The sequence below is a fragment of the Crocuta crocuta genome, unplaced genomic scaffold, assembly GCF_008692635.1.
Source record: "Crocuta crocuta isolate KB4526 unplaced genomic scaffold, BGI_CrCroc_1.0 scaffold70, whole genome shotgun sequence".
Lineage (NCBI taxonomy): Eukaryota > Metazoa > Chordata > Mammalia > Carnivora > Hyaenidae > Crocuta > Crocuta crocuta.
The window spans coordinates 14,670,909-14,690,561 of NW_027528417.1; the positions used below are offsets into that span (position 1 = coordinate 14,670,909).

The window sequence follows — 19,653 nt, forward strand, 5'->3', positions numbered from 1 at the left end:
CGTGTGTGTGTGTGTGTGTGTGTGTGTGTGTGTGTTCTCTATCAAGCTTTGCTGTGGGGTCTATGCTAGTCTCATAAAAATTTTTGGGAAGTTTTTCTTCTGTTTATATTCTGGAATATGCTAGAAAGCTAATTATCCTCATCTCCTTCCACTTCCAGATTACATTGAAAAATAGACATTGGACCTTGAAGGGAATGAAAATATAGTAGCCCTTACAGTACTGGTAGAAATGGCCCAAAGAACATGGTGGGCTCTGCAGCCAAAACGGGGGGTCCTCCTGAACTGAGATGCGCAATCACTGGAAGCTATTGGCACAGAGGCCCCTCCCACAGATACCCCTGTACCCATATATGCAACGTGAGGAGGGCCAGAGAGCCCTGTCTGGAGTCAAGTTTGGTTATTGCAACTTTTCTGAAGAATTCTGCATTTCATTTAGATTCTTCAGGTGGTTATACTCTTCTCATTCCTAATGCTTTATAGTTTTATTTTCTTCATTTATTCAAAATCAGATTCCTAGGGATTGCTTTTTTTAACCTCTCCAGCTATAGATCTTTTACTAACCGTGCTTATATTTCCTCAAGAAGAGATCATTAGTGTGCCTTCCCTCACTCTATCTTCCTTTTTCCTGTTAACAGAGTTGGAATTTTTAGTTCGAGTTGTTAAAATATTAATTTCTTCTATTTTAAGAAACTTGAATTACATTTTAAAATGAGATTTTTCTGGATTCATTGAAAAGTAGTATTTTTTCTTGTATATTTCATTTTCCCCAATCTCAACTCTTATTCCTGATTAAATTTTAATCTAGAAGGCATAGTTCTTCAAGTCCTTTGTGAGATGCTCACAGGTGCATATTCTTTTGAGCCCTTGCAGCTCTTGGCTGGGGGACCAAAGGAATCACAGTTCTGCTTCTCCACTGATCCTCTTTAAATATTTCCCAAATCTACCAGCCTCCGCTGCTGCGGATAAGACATGAGTGTCAAAATCATTCTTTCCCCTTCTCAGTAATCTGTTCTCTCTTTTTATTTTTATTTTATATTTAATTTTTTAACATTTATTATTGAGAGACAGAAAGAGACAGAGTATGAGGATGGGAAGGGCAGAGAAAGGGGGAGACACAAAATTGGAAGCAGGTTTCAGGCTCTGAGCTGTCAGCACAGAGCCCGACATGGGGCTTGAACTCACAAACCACGAGATCATGACCTGAGCCAAAGTTGGACACTTAACTGACTGAGCCACCCCGGCGCCCCCGTTCTTTCCTTTTAAGAACTTGTAAAATGTACTTTTTATTTCTGGAAATTAAAACTTCACCACAAAATGTTTGTTTGTATTATTTTGTTAATCACATCTATAATCATGTGAATTTTTATCGAAAAGCCTTTCTCTTTCTTCAGTTCCAAGAAACTACAATGTTTAACTATTATTGTTTCTCCATTTTCTGCTTTTCCTCTTCTGGAGCTGTTTGTCTTTGTCAATTATACTTCCTGAGTCCATCTTCCATTTCTCTTTTATTTGCATTAAAAATTTTAATTGATTTGTCTTTTTTGGTCTATATTCTGGACTATATTTTTAAATTTATTTCTTAGATTAATAAGCCGGTTTTCAGTCCCTGCATATATTTTCACTGCTTCTGTGGAACGTTTCAATTTTAGAAATTGTTTTTTTAAATGATCTTTCCTAACTTTTGAGGGTTCTTTGTTGTTGCTATTTCTTATTATTTCTCTTTTGTAACGTCTTCTTGAATCTCACTGACAATTTGTATCAAAGGGTTCTCTTTCTTGCTCTTTCTTTCCTCCAGCCTATTTAAATGGGTTCTGTTTTATTTTTTATTTTTTTTTAAATGTTTATTTATTTTTTGAGAGAGAGAGAGAGAGACAGAATGTGAGTGGGGGAGGGGCAGAGAGAGAGAGGGAGACACAGAATCTGAAGCAGGCTCCAGGCTCTGAGCTGTCAGCACAGAGCCCGACGCAGGGCTCGAACCCACAGACTGTGAGATCATGACCTGAGCTGAAGTTGGATGCTTAACCAACTGAGCCACCCAGGTGCCCCGTGTTCTGTTTTATTTTTATCTGTCAATGTTATAGCTTTCCTGTCAGGCTTCTCATTCTCTCAAATGTCTAGCATTATTATTATTATTTATTATTATTATTAATTTTCATTCTCACGAACATGGCTTAGACTTGTCAGCACCATCAGCCACTGTAAGTTCCCTCAACACGATTAAGGCTGGGCTGTTGAGGCCTTGAAAGGCTCTAGACCGTCTCCAGGTAGGTCCATAGCAACAGGTAGACCGGCTAGGATTCCTGAATTAAGGAAGAGGAAGGCCACTGGGTTCATGAGCTTATCCAGGCTCATGAGAGGGAAAAGAGGACACCGCGAAAGAGCAGCGCCCCTCAGCGGGCCTGGCCCACCCAGGACAGCTGGTGTCAGCAGGGGCCGAGCCTGTCCTGGGGCTGAAAAGGCTGCACTGACTTCAAGGCCAGCTGCTCCTGGGCTTTGCCCCAGGCTCTCTGAGCCGCAAACCATCACCTGCTGCAGGCAGACCCCAGGTGATTGCTTGAATCATCTCCATGGTAACTGAAGTGCCCCGCAGGGCAGGTGGGACCTCTTCCAGGCTTCCTTTCTTCCCTGAACTCTGGCCACGTGGTTAAGCCATCTCAAAGGAGCACTGAGACAGCCCCTGAGTTCAAAACATAGAGTGTTTTCTTTCCCCTCTGCACTTTGAGAAAATATACTCCACTGTTTATCGTTTGGAAGAGGAAAATAACCCTTATTTTTAAAAAAGAGACCCCATGGCACGGTGGCAATCACCTCACATGTGAAGTCGGAGACCCGCGCAAGGTTCACTGCTTGCACCGAGCCAGGCTTGTGTCCATCATCAGTGAAGATTGCTGACAGAATGTGCCTATGCCTCTTCCCAACCACCTTGTGAACATCAAACATTAGGAATGGGAAGATACTTTCTTGCAAGCAGATCGCTATAGATACTTTCTTGCAAGTATCTCATTATAAAAATGCAAGCTGATGTTACTATTAATATCAATAGGAACTGGAGTTACAATGAGAAAGAAATGGGCTGTCACACAGCAATAAAACTCCCTGTCACTGGGCGCATTCATGAGCAAGTCGCACAGCCCTCTCTTCGAGACACTGGGGGAGATGGATGCATTGGACATTAGAGTCGTTGATCTCCAAGTCCCTTTTCAATTTTCTAAAAGTCTGTAATTCATGCAGCACTTGGAAGTATCATAGGATTGGGGACCAAAATTTCCCTGAAGTTAAACTACACTCCGTAAATTGGAAGTCAAGCAGGAACAAATATATATTCTAAATTGGGGTAAAGTATGGCCTCAATATGTGGCTAATGCACACAGACCTCTCTTTCACTAATGACAAGGAAAAATATTACAATGGGAATTCTCTAGTAAAATAGCTAGTTGCAGCCCACTGTCATCATCCTGACAGGCTGAGGGAAAGAGGGGCCCCAGACTTAATTAGCAAAATTGGACAAATTCTCTCTTGAGCCTTAGGCTTCAAGCCCAGCTGCTCCTGCTGTCTCCTAGGCCCATATTCCAAGCCTCCAGTCTGTGCCTAGCTGTGGTATAAATGGATGAGTTCTTAGCTGCAAGTTATCAAGAAAACCCATCCACCCAACTCAAATAGCCTGAGTAAGAATCACATCTCTGTCAGTTATCGTATCCAATAGATTCTGAAAACTAATGAGCCTTGCTAGATTTCTACTGGCAACTGACAGGAGACCCCATCCTCACAAAACACAGTACAGAATGCAAGATGAAAGGGAAAGTTGAACCTGGCTAGTGAGGCTGTTCATCATTTACTTGATTCATGAATTCGACCAACACTAACAAAGAATCCTTTGTGTGCTCAGGCACTGGGCTCAGCACCACGGAGAGAATCCAGAGAAGAACTAGTGAAGTCTTCTGCCCTGAGATGTTATGCTAACAGGTGCCAACACACCCTGACAAGGGAGAAAATATCTCTGATGAGTAGACGTAGGAGTTTCAGTTAACGGGGTTTAGTGGGACGGGGGAAGGTTATTTCTCACCAGGAAGATGAAGAAACATTTTCTGGCCAGTTAATATTTGAGCTCGATCTTGAAGAATGGGAAGAACACAGATGTGCAAGGGTGAAGACAAGTAAGGCCCAGAGACAGGTAAGTATGGAGATTATTCACAGGACATCTGTCAAGTGCTTACTGTATGCCAGGAGCTGTGCAAAGCTCTTTCAACAAATTATTTCATTTCAATTAAGAAACTGAGGCACAGAGAGATTAACTTCTTTGAAGTCACCCAGCTTAGAAGTGATAAAATTGATACAGTAGCTGGTGATGGTTATAGGAAGGGCAAATACGTATATATGCCACTGATGCTAGATCATGAGGATAATGCCAAGTTAAGATCAAAGTGTCTAGCTCTGGAGGTATTCTCTCTAGATCTTATTATTGGAAAGATTCAATAACTCTGGTAATCACTAAATTTTCCAGTCATCACAGGGGTTTGAGAAATCTTGAAAACCTAGACTTGACAGAGTGAAAATGATTAACTCCCATTACTTTACCATGAATTCAAGAGAACTCAGAGATGATTTAAGGAAAAGCTTACTGTAAGCTGGAAACATTTGACTCAGACAGAGGTGAAGTCCCTTCATGAAATAGTCAACTTAGTGGAATAGAATAGAGTCCCACCACTTACTTCAGACTGAAGAAGACAGTCCTATCGTGTGGAAAATAGAATAGACTAGAACAAGAATCAACAAACCAGGGGTCAGCGAACCAAATTGAGCTTGCCACCTGTTTTTATAAATAACATCTCATTGAAACAACACCAAGCTCATCAATTTATTGCTACTCCCATGCAATAATCATGATGACAATAATGATGATGATGGGGAGTAGATGCTACAGAGACTGTGTGGTATGCAGACTCTTAACTATCTGGCCACTTACAGAAAAAGTTTGTTGGCTTCTGAAATAGAGAAATCAGAGCATTCTAGTACATTCACATTGGAAGAAAGAACAGAGATCATGTATTCCCTTCTCCCTTCCCTACCCTCAACTCACAGATAAAGAGACTGAGCCTGGGAGAGAAAGAGATTTACCTAAAATCACAAAACCATTAAAGTAATGTTCTTTCTACCACATAATCCTGAAAGACTAAAGTAGCTTGTCTTCTAAACAATTACTCATCACTAACTCCTGAGACTCTGGGTGCCCAGCACCATGCCTCCTCAGGGTTCTGTGGAGGACCAGAGAAGTCCGGTGGTCTGCACTGGGAGCTGTGATAGGCCTTACGTAGCGGAGCTCTACCTGAATAGCCTCTCAAGTTGGCATCTGAGGGAAAATCAAACTGCACCCAAATTTCCCTCTAAATTCCCTCGGGAAGCCTCACAACGGGACCTGACGTAATGTTGCTCATTGAGTCCAACGCCATCAGCTGCCTTTCCAGGTTGGAACTGATAACTGCTTCTTGGTGATGCTTTAGAAGAAGTAGCTTGTGGGGCGCCTGGGTGGCTTAGTCGGTTAAGCGTCCGACTTTCGCTTAGGTCATGATCTCGCGGTTCGTGGGTTCGAGCCCCGCGTCGGGCTCTGTGCTGGCTGCCAGCTCAGAGCCTGGAGCCTGTTTCAGAGTCTGTGTCTCCCTCTCTCTCTGACCCTCCCCTGCTCACGCTGTCTCTCTCTCTCTCTCTCCTAGAAATAAATAAAAATATTAAAAAAAGAAGAAGAAGAAGAGGTAGCTTGTGTTCTAGCCACATCATCGAGGATCTTACATCCCAAAGCAGCACTCAGGGAAGGAGATGGCAGTGAGGGACTGGCAGACTCTCGCCTGCCCCCACACTCCTCCTGGCATGGGGTCCCGTGTATCAAGTGGGAGGCTAGGTGGTGTGCGCACATTATTCGAATGACTCTTTCCTGCTCTCTTTCTCCCTCGAGCTTGCATGTTGCATGAGTGTAAGATGTGCTTCTGCTAGATATCCGAAGCCATGTGAGGCAACGTATGGTGAAGTTCCCTGCACCTCGTAGAGATCGTCCATGTTGGGGACATCTGCAGACCATGTGTGTATGTGCCTCTAGGGAATCGGGCACAGATGTGCAGAGAAGCAAGAGGTTTTCCCAAACAGAGAAATCTCTGTGGAAACAGCAAAACTTCATGTGGATTTCATATCAGAAATTAACAGAATCTTGGAATCAGAATGCCATCCGAAGGCCAGAGACTCCCAGACTGTGCTGAGAGGAGGAACTGCGCCTACAGCATCCTGGACGGATAGCCTCTTTCTGAATCCTGCAAGTGGCACCTTCACTATTTCCTGGGGCTGCCCACCCTGCGTTCACACAATGTCAGCGGCCGAATACTTATTCTGTACATTAAAAGGAACTTCTGGTTTCTAGTCCTATTTCCCCAGGCCACATAGAGTCTTTTCTCCCTTTCCTTGTGATGGTCCTTAGGGAGGACCCCTTCCTGCCCCATCTTGTGTCCCGCTGGTAACGGAGCAGCATGGATGGATGGTGCCGGCATGTGTGGGCGTGTGCACACACATCCATGTATGTTGGGATGTGCAAAGGAAGGAGGAGAGAATTACGGCAGTTCTGAATTAGTGAAGTGAGAAAACCATGTGAAAGAAGGAGTTGAAAAATGGAGCATACTGCACAGGGCATTGCATGCCACACTGAAAAGGTTGTGCTTTAGACGGAAAGTGACACAGCCCGATGGACAATTTAGAAAGATTATTCTCCCTTTATCGTATAGGAGATATTTGCCGGACCCGGGCAGGAAGCCCATTAAGAAAATACCGCAGAAGTCCAACCGAGAGCTGGCGAAGCCTGAGCAGATCAGAGCGCACAAAGATGGGGAGGTAGAGACACGGTCTGGAAACATTCAGGAGAGACCGGAAGACTTGGTGGCTGATACAGACAGTGAGGTAGAGAAAGGGATCAGGGATGATGCCAGGGGTGATGGCAGAGTCAGCAGACAGAACAACTCCAAAAGGCTGCCACTACCGGAAATTTTCATTCCGTGGCCTCGGCGCCCTCCCCCAGGAGAATCTGCCGGGAGAGAAATGATACATTAACTGCGGAAGTTGGCAGGGGGCGAGGAATAAGAAACACTAATTACAGGCCAAGATAATTAACCAGCAGGTCTGGGATCAGCTGCATGTAACCTCAGCTCATCTGCTCCTGAAAATGGCCAACAGAGGATGCGAAGGGCAGACTGTGGGCGGGATGTTCTGCAAATGCTAAGGCAGCAGCTGAGCTCAGACCTTGGTGACACTGGAGTTTGATGTACTTGGCACTTGAGCTCCGGTTGCTGGAACCCTTGGGGTGCCAGATGCACTGCAGCCAGCTGTCCAGTTGTCCAAATGCCACTTATGCCTCCAGGCCACTAATTACCAGGCTCCCCTTTGGCCCTTATTGCGTCACTCCATTAAGGGCTTGTTGGCGACATGTACAGGAAATGGATTGGGGGCCATTAGACTGTCCAGGTTGAGAAGGGTCAGGTCTTGCCTCTTGGGAAAAAAGCCTGCTTTTATAATCTGACGCTGGAGAAAGATCTCAGGAGTAGGAAAGAAGATGTTCTTGTCCCAGCCCAGCCACATGGCCTTGAGCAAGTAAATTGTTTCACTTTCACACAGCTTCTGTTTGCTGATCTGATACCTGGGGCATAAATGGCCCCTGATTGTGAGGATCAGATGATATCAGAGGCCTAGTGGTATGCACTTAAGGAGCGGTTGTTCCTGCTGTTGATGTTAATTACTAACTTGAACACTTAGGTACTTCGGCCTGGGGATGAAGAAACCAGGGTTTAAATCTTATCTCTGCTAGTATTATATATGACCTTGGGCAAGTCACTTTTCTCTAGGCCTCGGTTTCTTCATCTGAAAAACTGAAGGGATTGGCCTACATCAGCGATTCTTATGTACACTAGAGTTGCCTATGGAGATTCTTAAAAATGCAGGTGCCCACACTCTACCCCAGACATATTGAAGGTAATTCTAAGGAGCTATTAGAATCTCATAGCCACTGAGGACCACTGCAATGGACTGTCAAGCCCCACCTGCCTGCCCCCTCTGTATACCTGCTCCTTCCACACCTTGAACTACTTGATTCCCACCCTCAGGTAAGCCTGCCCACAGCCTCCCACACGGATCCCACGGGCCCAAGCTCTGGCTACAGCTATCAAGTCTGTTGGCGCTACACTGGCTTTGACCACCGCCTCTGAGCCCTGGCCAGCTGTCAAGATGTGGTGTTACCTTGTGCCCCCGAGGAAGCTGCATGGCCAGGCTTGTCTAATCTGGATCGGCAGGGCACTGTCTTGTGTCTCTCAGAGTCTGGTACCCCACCTCCGAACTCCAGGATAACGGGAGGAAACCCACTACTGGCATCATCCAAATATGCCTTGCTGTTGGACCCTTCTTGGCAGGCCACGCGTCCCTGTCTGCCTTACCAAGAGTGCTACTCTCATCCGAGATTCGGGTGAACTGTGTGATGTGTTCCCGGACTATGCGCAGTCTGCCACACAACCAAGCAGGTGGCATTTCCTACCTGCACTTCCCGCTCCATCCCCGCTCCAACCAGATTCCTACTGTGTCCAGCTGCAGCCAAGGTCATTTTGACCAGTTCGGCCCCAACACATGCTTTCAGTGGTTTCGAATTCCCCTCCCGCCAAGAAGGTAGAACTAAGGTGGTTGCTTTGACCTCAGGAGAAGCGCTGGACTGCAGCTGGCCAATCTGTAAAACAGGAACGACAGCATCTGCCTTGTGAGGCCATGATCTCTGACCCAGATGCTCCTCCCCACCTATTAAGTGAACTAAGTCCTGCTTGTCCTCAGGCCTTAGATCTTAGATGTCCCTTCATCAGGCAGGTTTCCCTTATCAACATTCCCCTGCATCTGTGTTATGTGCCCTGATAAACTCTACTTTTACTTTGCAGGTCTTTAAATTCATATAATTAATTGCTAATTGTCAGCTTAAAGCCTCTCTCCTCTACGAGATCATAAGGTTCCTTGCTCGCCAACATTAAATCCCCCATGCCTGCCATACGGTAGACATGAGACAGGTGTCTGATGACTGATAGACGAGACACTAGATGTGCCTGGCACAGAGCAGGTATCTGGTGAATATGATTCCCTCTTCTCCACTCCTAGGGAACACGACTAAGCGAATTCCAGGATGTGAGTCCCCAGCACCAGGGAGAATCCGGGCAGAGCTGAGCGTCCTTCTGGGCTCTGTGCAGGAGGAGCCATGAGCAACCAGGAGACTGGTGAGGAGGATTTCCACATCAGCAGTTATCAACCCTGAAATTCTCGACATTCAAAAGAATTCCATCTGAGAATCTTCTCAAAAGTACCGGTGCCTGCACCCGGTCCACGGAGACTTTGTTTTAGTTCATCTGGAATATGGTCTGGGCTTTGGCATTGTTCACTAATTGCCCCTGGTGATCCCAATATCCAGCCACAGATGAGAATGACCTATCTGGTCCGACTGCATTTCAGATGTGAGGGCGAAGCCCAGGCTGGAAGGAATTAGCCCAAGAACCCACAGTAGCTGCGGTGGGGCTGGCGCTAGAACTGCCCACAGCTCTTCCCACTGCACCGAGTAAACAAACCGAAACCGCCTTTATCAAACACAGAGGCGGCTTTCCTGGCACCAGACGAGGCTGGGGACAGGCAGCTGGTTTTTTCCACCCTGGAATATCTGTTATTAAAACCCAGTTTATGCAAGAAGGATATAATTAAAAGTGAATGAGTGTAATGCCTTTATTACAATGAATATTAATTAAAGGTAACACAGCATCAATATTCATTTAGAGGAGCACGGTGGCTGAAAAGCCAACTGCTCACACCCAAGCTGTCAATCCCATCAGAAAGTAAAAAGATGACAGGACCCAGAGAGAAAGGTGTTGCTCTATTTTCCTCGGATCCTCTTGGATTAGAAGTTAGCCAAAATGCAAATCAGCTGTCGGGGGTGGGTTCCATGGCGTGCAGGTCTGTGTGGGCCCAGGTCTGCCTTGCTTGGGCCACAGCCCATAGAATGCTTTAGGCTGGAAACACTCTTCTTCATTGGAGGGGAGCATACTGGAAGGGCAGCTGGCCTCTTGGACCCTCCTGGGAAGGGAGAGGCCAAACAGACCAGCCCTGTGGCTCAGGACTCCACATACTGGAAGAACGGCAAAAGCACACATTCTCCCAGGGAAAATCCCCAAGGCTACGGCAAGTCCCCAGATCTGACAAATCAGACTCAGATACGGAGGCTTTTGAAAATGCAGATTGCCAGGTCTTGTCTTCCTCTCACTGAATCAAAACGTTTATGTACCGAAGGCTGGGAATAAGCATTTTAAGGCACTCTCCTGTTAAGCCTGATTTTTGACCAAGCTCCAGATTTTTTCTTTTTGGCTTGACCTTTTTAGGATCTTGAAATTATTTCTCTCATTGATTGTTTCATTCATCTGGTAAGTATTTATTGTCACATAAGTATCACATTAGGCATTGTGATAGTCGCGGGTGAAGACAGAGATCAGTACTGTTTTCTAGTTCCTTGTGGTCTAGCAAGGGAAACTGACACGTGAGAAATGTACTTGTAACACACAGCGATGACTTCCATTGTAGTATCGGAGCATGGAGGCAGGTGAACTCACTTCTGACTGCGGCCTCCAAGAGTGCTTCACAGAGAAGGTTAGAGGAGAGGCTGTGTGGGTAGCATATTCTCCCAGCAGTAAAGGCATGGAGCCCTGGAGGCATGACTGGAAAATGGATTTAACCAGAAGGCAGAGAAAGTGGTGTTCCATGAGGCTGATGAGTGCTAGGTTGATGAGTGCATGGTTGCCACACAAAGGCATTTGGATTTCACCATGTCAAAAAGAGGAAAAGATATGCAGGAGACTAACATACACTCTGGTGGTTATACTGAGAATGCATTCAAAGACTACAGACTTGGAGAGCCTGGCTGGCTCAGTCAATAGAGTATGCAGTTTTTGATCTGAGGGTTGTGAGTTCAAGCCCCAAGCTGGTCACAGAGACTACTTAAAATGAAAAGAGAAAGAAAGAAAGAAAGAAAGAAAGAAGGAAAGAAAGAAGAACAAAGACTGCAGGCTTAAATGCCTCCTCATAATATTGGACTTGGAATCAAACAAGCATTTGGAAGATGTTAAAAATATTTTTTTAATTAATTAATTTTTTTAGAGAGTTAAGTGAGTTTTCTTTTTTTTCTAATAGTTTATTGTCAAATTAGTTTCCACATAACACTCAGTGCTCATCCCCACAAGTGCCCTCCTCCATGCCCATCCCCCCTCCCCCCCACATCCATCAGTCCTCAGTTTTTGTCAGCATTCAAGAGTCTCTCATGGTTTGCCTCTCTCCCTCTCCCCCACCATTTCCCCCCTTCTTCTCCCCCTTGTTCCTCTGTCAAGTTCCTCCTAATCCTCCTATACGTGCAAACATATGGTATTTGTCCTTCTCTGCCTGACTTATTTCGCTCAGCATAACACCCTCAAGGTCCATCCATGTTGCTATACATGGCCAGATTGCATTCTTTCTCATTGCCATGTAGTATTCCATGGTATAGATAAACCACAGGAAGATGTTAAAAATAAATGACAAAAAGGAGGTAGACATGTACATCGGGGCCAAGATAGTCAATTGAGAGGAAACAAACAAACAAACAGTGTCTTCCTAGATAAGCTGAGTATGTCCTGAATAGGCAGAGAGGAGAGGAGACAATATTTCAGGCTTGGCAAGGCTGGGCATTAGGACCAGCAGCAGAGCTCAGCAAGAGCATTAACCATTATTCTAAGTCAAGAAACTATGGCTGTGGGCAGCTGCCTAATGAACCTAATGAGAAGGAGGTCAAGTTTGGCTATAACAGTGCAGACAGAGCAACAATGTGGGTGCTAGCTCTGATGACCAGGAGGGAATGAGCCCTGTACTCAGATGGGTCCCCTGTGATACATTTTAAAAGGAAATAAACACATCTTCTTCTTTCTGAACTGGCTTTATAGAATCAGATTTGCTCAGCCGTGGCAGGACCCATAGCCCACATCCATGTTGACTCCTATGGCACAGAGATGGATAAGATGAATGTCCGAGGGTGCAAGGACTTCACCACTGTCACTTGGCCATCTAGTTCCACATGAAGTGAGACTTTTTCCTTTTTGCAAACTCAGCTGCATGCTGGAATTACCTGGGGAATTTTACAAACTCAGGGATGCCTGAGTCCCACCCTAGAGGTACTGACCTTATTAGCCAATCCTATTGTAAACTTGCGAGCCACCACTCCATCCTGACTTTTAAACAATCAGCCAGTAGGTGTTAAAGGGAAATTAAAGAGTTATTCAGTGAGTGGGATGTTAGCTAAGACTGCTATTTCCATTCTGATGGCAGAGCCTTTTTTTCCCCCTTTGATATGTAGCTTCCTGATCTTCCTTTCAAACTCTGAACACAATTCACACTTAGGGCTGCAGTCCAAACAATACAATGAATCTATTTTTCTATAGCCTAAAATTGAGCTGTATCTATATCTTTTCCTATTTATAACAAAAATGTTAACCTCCTCTTCCCCCAGATTATACATAGGGATCATTATAGATTTGAAATCTAGCATAATATTAATTTCTTAATAGTCAACACTGACTGATTTTATTTTTAAATTGTCTTTGTTTCTTTACTCAAGAATGTTTCTGTCTGCAATAATTGTCTCTTGTGTTCTTTTTTCCTTTTGCTAGACTAGAGCTTTCAGAAATGCTTGTAGTAAGACTTGCTGTACAGACTTTGTATGTCTACAATGCTTTTAGTTTGACCTTACATTTTAATGATCATTCGGGTCATTATAGAATTTCAGGCTCAACATCATTTTCTTTCTTAACATGAAATATTATTCCATTATTTCTTGCAGCCATTCTTGGCAATCAAAAGCTTGCTGGTGATCGGATTCCTTTTCCTTTGTAGATAAATCTGTTTTCTTTCTGAAAGCTTTTAGATTATGTTTGGCTTTTGTTCCTTCTCATTTCCCCAACTTTCACTAAGATGTGTTTAGGGCTGATTTTTCTCCCCACTCTACCCAGAAGCCTCATGTGCTCTTTCAATCTACACATGTATCTTTCTCTGGTGCTGGGATGTTTTCTTCAGTGAAATCTCTGATTTTCTCTCATTCATTTTGTCCACTCTCTCCATCTTGAACTTATATCATGGAGATAGTGGACTTCTCACTCTTTCCTCCAAGGAATCGGAACTTCAGCTCCATGTTTTATCTGTTGATGCTTCTGCTCTAAAAGCTGATGGAATTGCTCAGTGGGAACTCGCAGCTCGCTCTGTGCTCTGTGACCTCATTTGTTAACTTTTCCTTTTCAACAAGCATTTTCCTTTCCTTCCTCTAATTGATACTTTAAAAAAATGTTTACGTTGATTCAGCTTTTAGAGACAGAGTGTGGGGGGTGGGGGACAGAGAGAGAGGGAGACACAGAATCTGAAGCAGGCTCCAGGCTCTGAGGTGTCAGCACAGAGCCCTACGCAGGGCTCAAAATCACAATCAGGAGATCATGACCTGAGGCAAAGTTGGACGCTTAACCAACTGAACCACCCAGGCGCCCCTCTAATTGGTACTTTTCCAGAACATTCCATGCTTGTTTCATAACTGTGACTGTTAGTTACATTTTCTCCATTTTTATTTATTCTATTTTCTCTCTCCTAGGGTGCTAATTCTCCTGTTTGTTGGTTTTTCTCATTCCTTTCTTCTATCATGTTTGTTTCCCTTAAATCGTCAGCAATTCTTGGTAATCTTCTCAATTTCTATTAGAGACTGCTGTTAAGGCCGCCTAAGTGCTGTTTCCTTACCCAAATCTGACTCTAGCCCTGTGATGTGCCTCAAGCAATGAGTCATGCCTGCGGCCACTTGTGGACATGCGGGCTGCCAGCTACTCCTAGATGTTACAGTGACTACCCTGCCTTGCGGCTCTACCACCAGAAGCACTACCCATTTTCAGGGCACTCACCCATGCCAAGCAGCTGAAGGAAGGAGAAGATGGACACCACTAGCACTGGGTCTTGAGAACATCTAGACCTGGGGAAGTATATTCCTGATGCTCACATGAAGAGCAAATAGGCCTCTCTGAACTTTATTAGCACTGGGGTCATAAATATCATTTTTGGAATATAAAGACCAAGCCAGGACTGAAATCACAGTCAGAAGGACCTTCAGAACTTCACTATATTGCTTCTCCTGGCTCTGGGGATGTGTCTCATCTTTCTCTATATCTGTATCTGTACCAAATATATAGAGACATCCACATATTTATATAGATATATGCTCTCTCTATGTATACACAAGCATCTAAGATACATACTTAAAGATAAAGATGTGTGTAAAGCGGGAGCACTCGAGAGTGACTAAGAAAAAGTAATACATTCTGTTCACAGAATGCATTACTCTCACCAAAAGCCATACACTTATTTTCTCTGTTTCTAATCTTTCCTTTTTTTTCTTGAAGAAAAAAATTTTAAGTTTATTTATTTCTCTTGAGAGAGACAGAGAGAGAGAGTGCACGTGGGGGAGGGTCATAGAGAAAGGGAGAGAGAATCCAAGCATATTCTGCATGATCTGTGCGGAGCCCGATGTGGGGCTCAATGTGGAGCCTGCTTAAGATGGTCTCTCTCTCTCTCTCTCTCTCTCTCTCGGCGCGCCTANCCTCTAATCGTTCTTTAAAATCATATTTTGAGGGGCACCTGGGTGGCTTAGCTGTTTGAGCATTCAACTCCTGATTTTGGCTCAGATCATGATCCACTCGGTGTGGGGCCTGCTTAAGATGGTCTCTCTCTCTCTCGGCGCCCCTGCGTGGCTCAGTCGGTTAAGCATCCGACTTCGGCTCAGGTCATGATCTTACGGTTGGTGGGTTCGAGCGCACATCGGGCTCTGTGCTGATAGCTCAGAGCCTGAGGCCTGTTTCAGACTCTGTGTCCTGTGTCTCCTTCTCTTTCTGCCCCTCCCCCACTCAAGCTCTCTCTGTCTCAAAAATAAATAAACATTTTTAAAAAAAAGATGTTCTCTCTCTCTCTTTCTCTCTCTCTCTGTCTGTCTCTCCTTCTGCCCTCTCCCCCTCTAAAATTTTTTTAAAATAACAAAATCATATTTTTAGTTGGAATGGATCTCAGAAGCCATTTACTTCAATTCCTTCTTTTTCACTTTTTAAAAGGTTAACTAATACATTAACATTTTAAAGTTAATTAAGACATTCTCGTTGTAGAAACTATGGACAGTACAGAAAACACAAAATCGTATAAAGAAAAATAATTCATTCATAAAACAATTACCCTTAGCAATATCAGCTCCGTAATTTGTGAACTGTGGCCCAGGGAGGAGAAGTGGAAGGTCAACCATCCATCAGTCAGCCGGTCATTGGCCAGGCCTCGTCCACACCAGCCCTCTGCGCTTCCTCTGAACCAGAAAGGCTTTGGTTTTGTTTGCTGGTTAGAGGAACCTGAGACTGACCACGAGCCTGGGTGGAGTTACCATATCATTCAAGAAGCTCATGGGGCGCCTGGGTGGCTTAGTCAGTTAAGCGTCCGACTTTCGCTTAGGTCATGATCTCGCGGTTCGTGGGTTCGAGCCCCGCGTCGGGCTCTGTGCTGACTGCCAGCTCAGAGCCTGGAGCCTGTTTCAGTCTGTGACTCCCTCTCTCTCTGACCCTCCCCTGCTCACGCTGTCTCTCTCTCTCTCTCTCCTAGAAATAAATAAAACATTAAAAAAAAGATTAAAAAAAAAAAAAAGAAGCTCAGACAACCCCTAGTTCTGCCTGCTGATGCTCTCCTTCCTGCCCATTGTCACATTGGTCACAGCAATGTCCACCTCTTGAATTCCAAATGAGGCTGAGCCTCATTCCCTTATCTTGAAGACAGGAATAACAGTGACTCCCATAGTAGGGTAGTTGCAGACACGAAGACTGAATGAATATAAAAGTATTTTGGAAACAATGAAACACTATATATATAGACTTTAAAGAGGAAAAGAAGTGAGGGTAGGACGTTAGTAGGGAAACATATATCTGTCCTAAATAAAAGAGATATCTCTGTCGGAATAAAAAAGAAAGCTCCTTCTCCAAAGAGGAGGAAACCACTGGAGTCTTAGCAGGTCGTGTTACAGGAATCAGGAACTCCTTGCTTATGGTTACGAATGGTTATGAGCTGAGTCAGTGGAAGGAACAGTCCCCCACACTGATCTGATGCCTCCTCCTCTCTCCCGCCTCTTTCTTCCCACCTTTCTGGTCAAACCTCTAAGAGCATGGGGACCGTGCCGCACAGCTGGGTTTGGATTCTGATTCTGCCACCGATGGAGTCCAAAAAAGTACTTCACTTCTCTATGCATCACTTTCCTCATCTGTAAAATTGGCTTAGTCACAGTATCTCTCTTCCCTCTTACCCAGTTTTACTTCCACAGTCTAGCATTCCAACTTCCTTCCTTACTCTCCACTCGCTTCTCCTCCCCCCTTGCCTCCTCTGCAGAAATGTGCTTTGTAAAACCGCAGCCCTAGTCAATCACAACCCTCCCCACACTCTCTGCTGCCCCCGTGCGGCTGAGGGGAGCTTGAGAAAAATTCACCACCACACAAACCACCCGCTTGAGATACAGGACCAAGGACCCACCCATAAAGCTGCCGGCTGTCATGCTGTGTGTTTCCTTAGGCCACTCACTCTCACCCTGCGGGAAACAACTTCACAACATCCCTCTCCTCAATCTGCCTTTGCCAGCACTCTCAGCGAACGACCTTGCTTTCCGCATTTCTGAAAAGACTAAAGCAATCGGAAGAGCAGGTCCACAGACTTTCACAAATGTATCTATAAACCTGCCAGCATTTTCAAACAAGTACTCTCCCTTCTCTCTTGTTACCAAAGATACATTGTCCATCCCTATCTAAAGATCTTATGTGTTGGGGTGCCTGGGTGGCTCAGTCGGCTGAGCATCTGACTTTGGCTCAGATCATGGTCTCCGGGTTTCTAGCCCCATGTCGGGCTCTGGGCTGACAGCTCAGAGCCTGGAGCCTGCTTCAGATTGTGTGTCTCCCTCTCTCTCTGCTCCTTCTTGGCTCATGTTCTCTCTCTCTCTCTCTCTCTGAGCTGACAGCTCAGAGCCTGGAGCCTGCTTCAGATTGTGTGTCTCCCTCTCTCTCTGCTCCTTCTTGGCTCATGTTCTCTCTCTCTCTCTCTCTTAAAAATAAATAAATATTAAAAGAATTAAAAATAAATAAATAAATGAAAAGTTAAAAAAATAAAGTTATTATGTGTTGTGTGCCCTCTAAAAATGTATATGTTGAAATCTTAACCCTCAGCATCTCAGAATTTAGATGATTTAGAAATAGGGTCATTGCAAATGTAGTTAGTAAGATGAGGTCTCACTGGAGTAGGAGGGGCCCCGATTCAATACTACTGGAGTCCTTACACGTGGGGAGACCGGTGCAGAGCCGTGCACACGGGAAGAATGTCACATGAACAGGAAGGCGAGAACAGGGTATCGGGCCAGCATACCACTAGGTTGGCAGAGAATCTACATCACAGACCTCAGAGGGAGCCAAACTTGCCAACACCTTGACCTTGGATTTCTCGCCTCTGGGACTGTGAGACAGTAAATTTCCAATTGTCTCAGCCACCCAGTGTTGAGTGCTGTGGTACTTTGTGCTGGCAGCCCTAGAAAACTATGACAAAAGCCGGCCCTAAACTAATTTGACAATAAACTATTTGTAAAATAAATAAATACATAAATAAAATAAAATAAAATGAAAAAAAAAAAAAGCCGGCCCTTCAGTGATCTAAAGTGACTGCCTTCTTACCCTGTTTAGATGACCCAAAGACATTGTTCCAACAGCATTCCTCTTTTTCTCCTATAGCCTTTATTTCCCCCTCTCTACTTATTCTTTTGTTGATGTACTCATTGTGTTCAATTCCTCTCCTACTTTTCCTTAAACATACTTACACTAGGCTTGCATGCCCTTTATTCCACCTGCACGAAGCATTCTTGCCTGGGTCACCAATGACTTCCACATCGCTAAACCCAAAGGCCGGTTCTCGGTCTTGGTCTTCTCTGAACCACCAGTGACATTTGACACAGCAGATCCTTGCTGCCTCCTTGACACTCTCCCTTCCCTTAGCTTCTGGGACAGCACACTTTTGGCTTTGTCCTTCCTGTCTGACTGCTCCTTCTCATTCTTCTTGTGAGTTCCTCCTCTTCTCCCAGACGCAGGATGTGAGAGACCCCAGGGTCCTCAATCCACCCTCTATCTATGCACATTCTCTGGGTGAGTTTGTCCAAGCTCAAGGGTTTAATTACCACCTGTGTGCCAATGACCCCTAAATCTATACTTCCAGCTGGCTTTCTCCCCTAAACTCCAGGCTCACAAATCCAACTGCTCACTCCAGTAAACACCACATGTCCCAAACTGAACTCCTGATCTTCCTCCAGAAGCTTGTTCACCAGCACTCTCCAGTTCGGCTAAAAGAAACTTTGTTCTTTTAAGTGCCAAAACCTGGTATTCATTTTTAATTCCTCTCTTTCTGACTACAGATCCAAGAAGCTCTGTTGACTCTACTGTACATTTAAAATATATCTGGTACCTTGGGGCACCTGGGTGGCTCAGTCGGTTAAGGCTCCGACTTTGGTTCAGGTCATGATCTTTCAGTTCGTGAGTTTGAGCCCTGCATCAGGCTCCAGAGCCAGGATCCAACTTCAGATTCTGTGTCTCCCTCTCTCTTTCTGCCCCACCCCCCACTCCTGTTTTCTCTCAAAAATGAATAAACATGGGGCACCTGGGTGGCTCAATCAGTTGAGCATTAAATTCTTTTTAATTTTAAATATATCTGGAATCTAAGCCTGTTTCTTCCCCTCTGCTCATCCATCATCATCTCCCGGAAGATTATTACAGTAGCCACCTGACTGGCCTCCTTACTTCTTCCTTGCACGCTTCACTCTGTCCTCAACACAGCAGTCAGGGAGATTCTGTAAAACATAAGTCACATTAAGTCAAATCCTTCAGTGGCTCCCTACTTGGTCAGAGAAGAAGCCAAGCCCTTACAGTTGCCCCCTAAGACTTTCATGGCCTCTGCAAACCCCCTACATCTCTGATCTCATCCCTGCTACCTCCTCTCAAGCCACGGCCTCCTTCTTGGTCCTAGAGCATCCGGGTTATTCTCACTGCAGTCCTTGCCCTGGCTGTTCCCTCTGCCTGGAGCATTGGTCCCCCAGGTAACCACATAGATTGTGGTTCCTTGCCACCTCCGCCCCGACTCAGGTGTCACTTCCTCAGTAAGGCCCATCTGGCCCAACTACATAAAACTGATCCCTTGGGGCACCTGGGTGGCTCAGTCAGTTGAGCATCCGACTCTTGGTTTCAGCTCATGTCATGATCTCCAGGGTCGTGGGATCAAGCCCCATGATGGGCTCCACGCTTAGCATAGAGCCTGCTTAAGATTCTCCCTCTGTCCCTCTACCCCTCTCCCATGTTTCCCTGCCTGTGCTCCCTCTCTCTAAAAATAAAAATTAAAAAAAATTTAATTAAAAAACCCTGATCCCTGCTCTCAAATACTCCCTTTCCCTTCCCTTAGCCTATCATTCCTAATATACAATACAATTTACCTGTTCATTATAGTTATTGTATATTTTCTGTCTCC

At 45.0% G+C, this 19,653-nt stretch overlaps 1 protein-coding gene across 1 annotated transcript in view; it reads right to left on the bottom strand.

Annotated features, from left to right (window-relative positions):
* The window catches only part of RTP4 (receptor transporter protein 4), a 37,246-nt gene extending 21,844 nt beyond the window's left edge, over nt 1-15,402 (bottom strand). The window contains exon 1 of the mRNA XM_077754399.1: nt 15,310-15,402. The gene's annotated coding sequence lies outside the window, so the exon portion shown is untranslated. The remainder of the gene's footprint in view (nt 1-15,309) is intronic.
* Between the last annotated feature and the right edge of the window lie 4,251 nt (nt 15,403-19,653).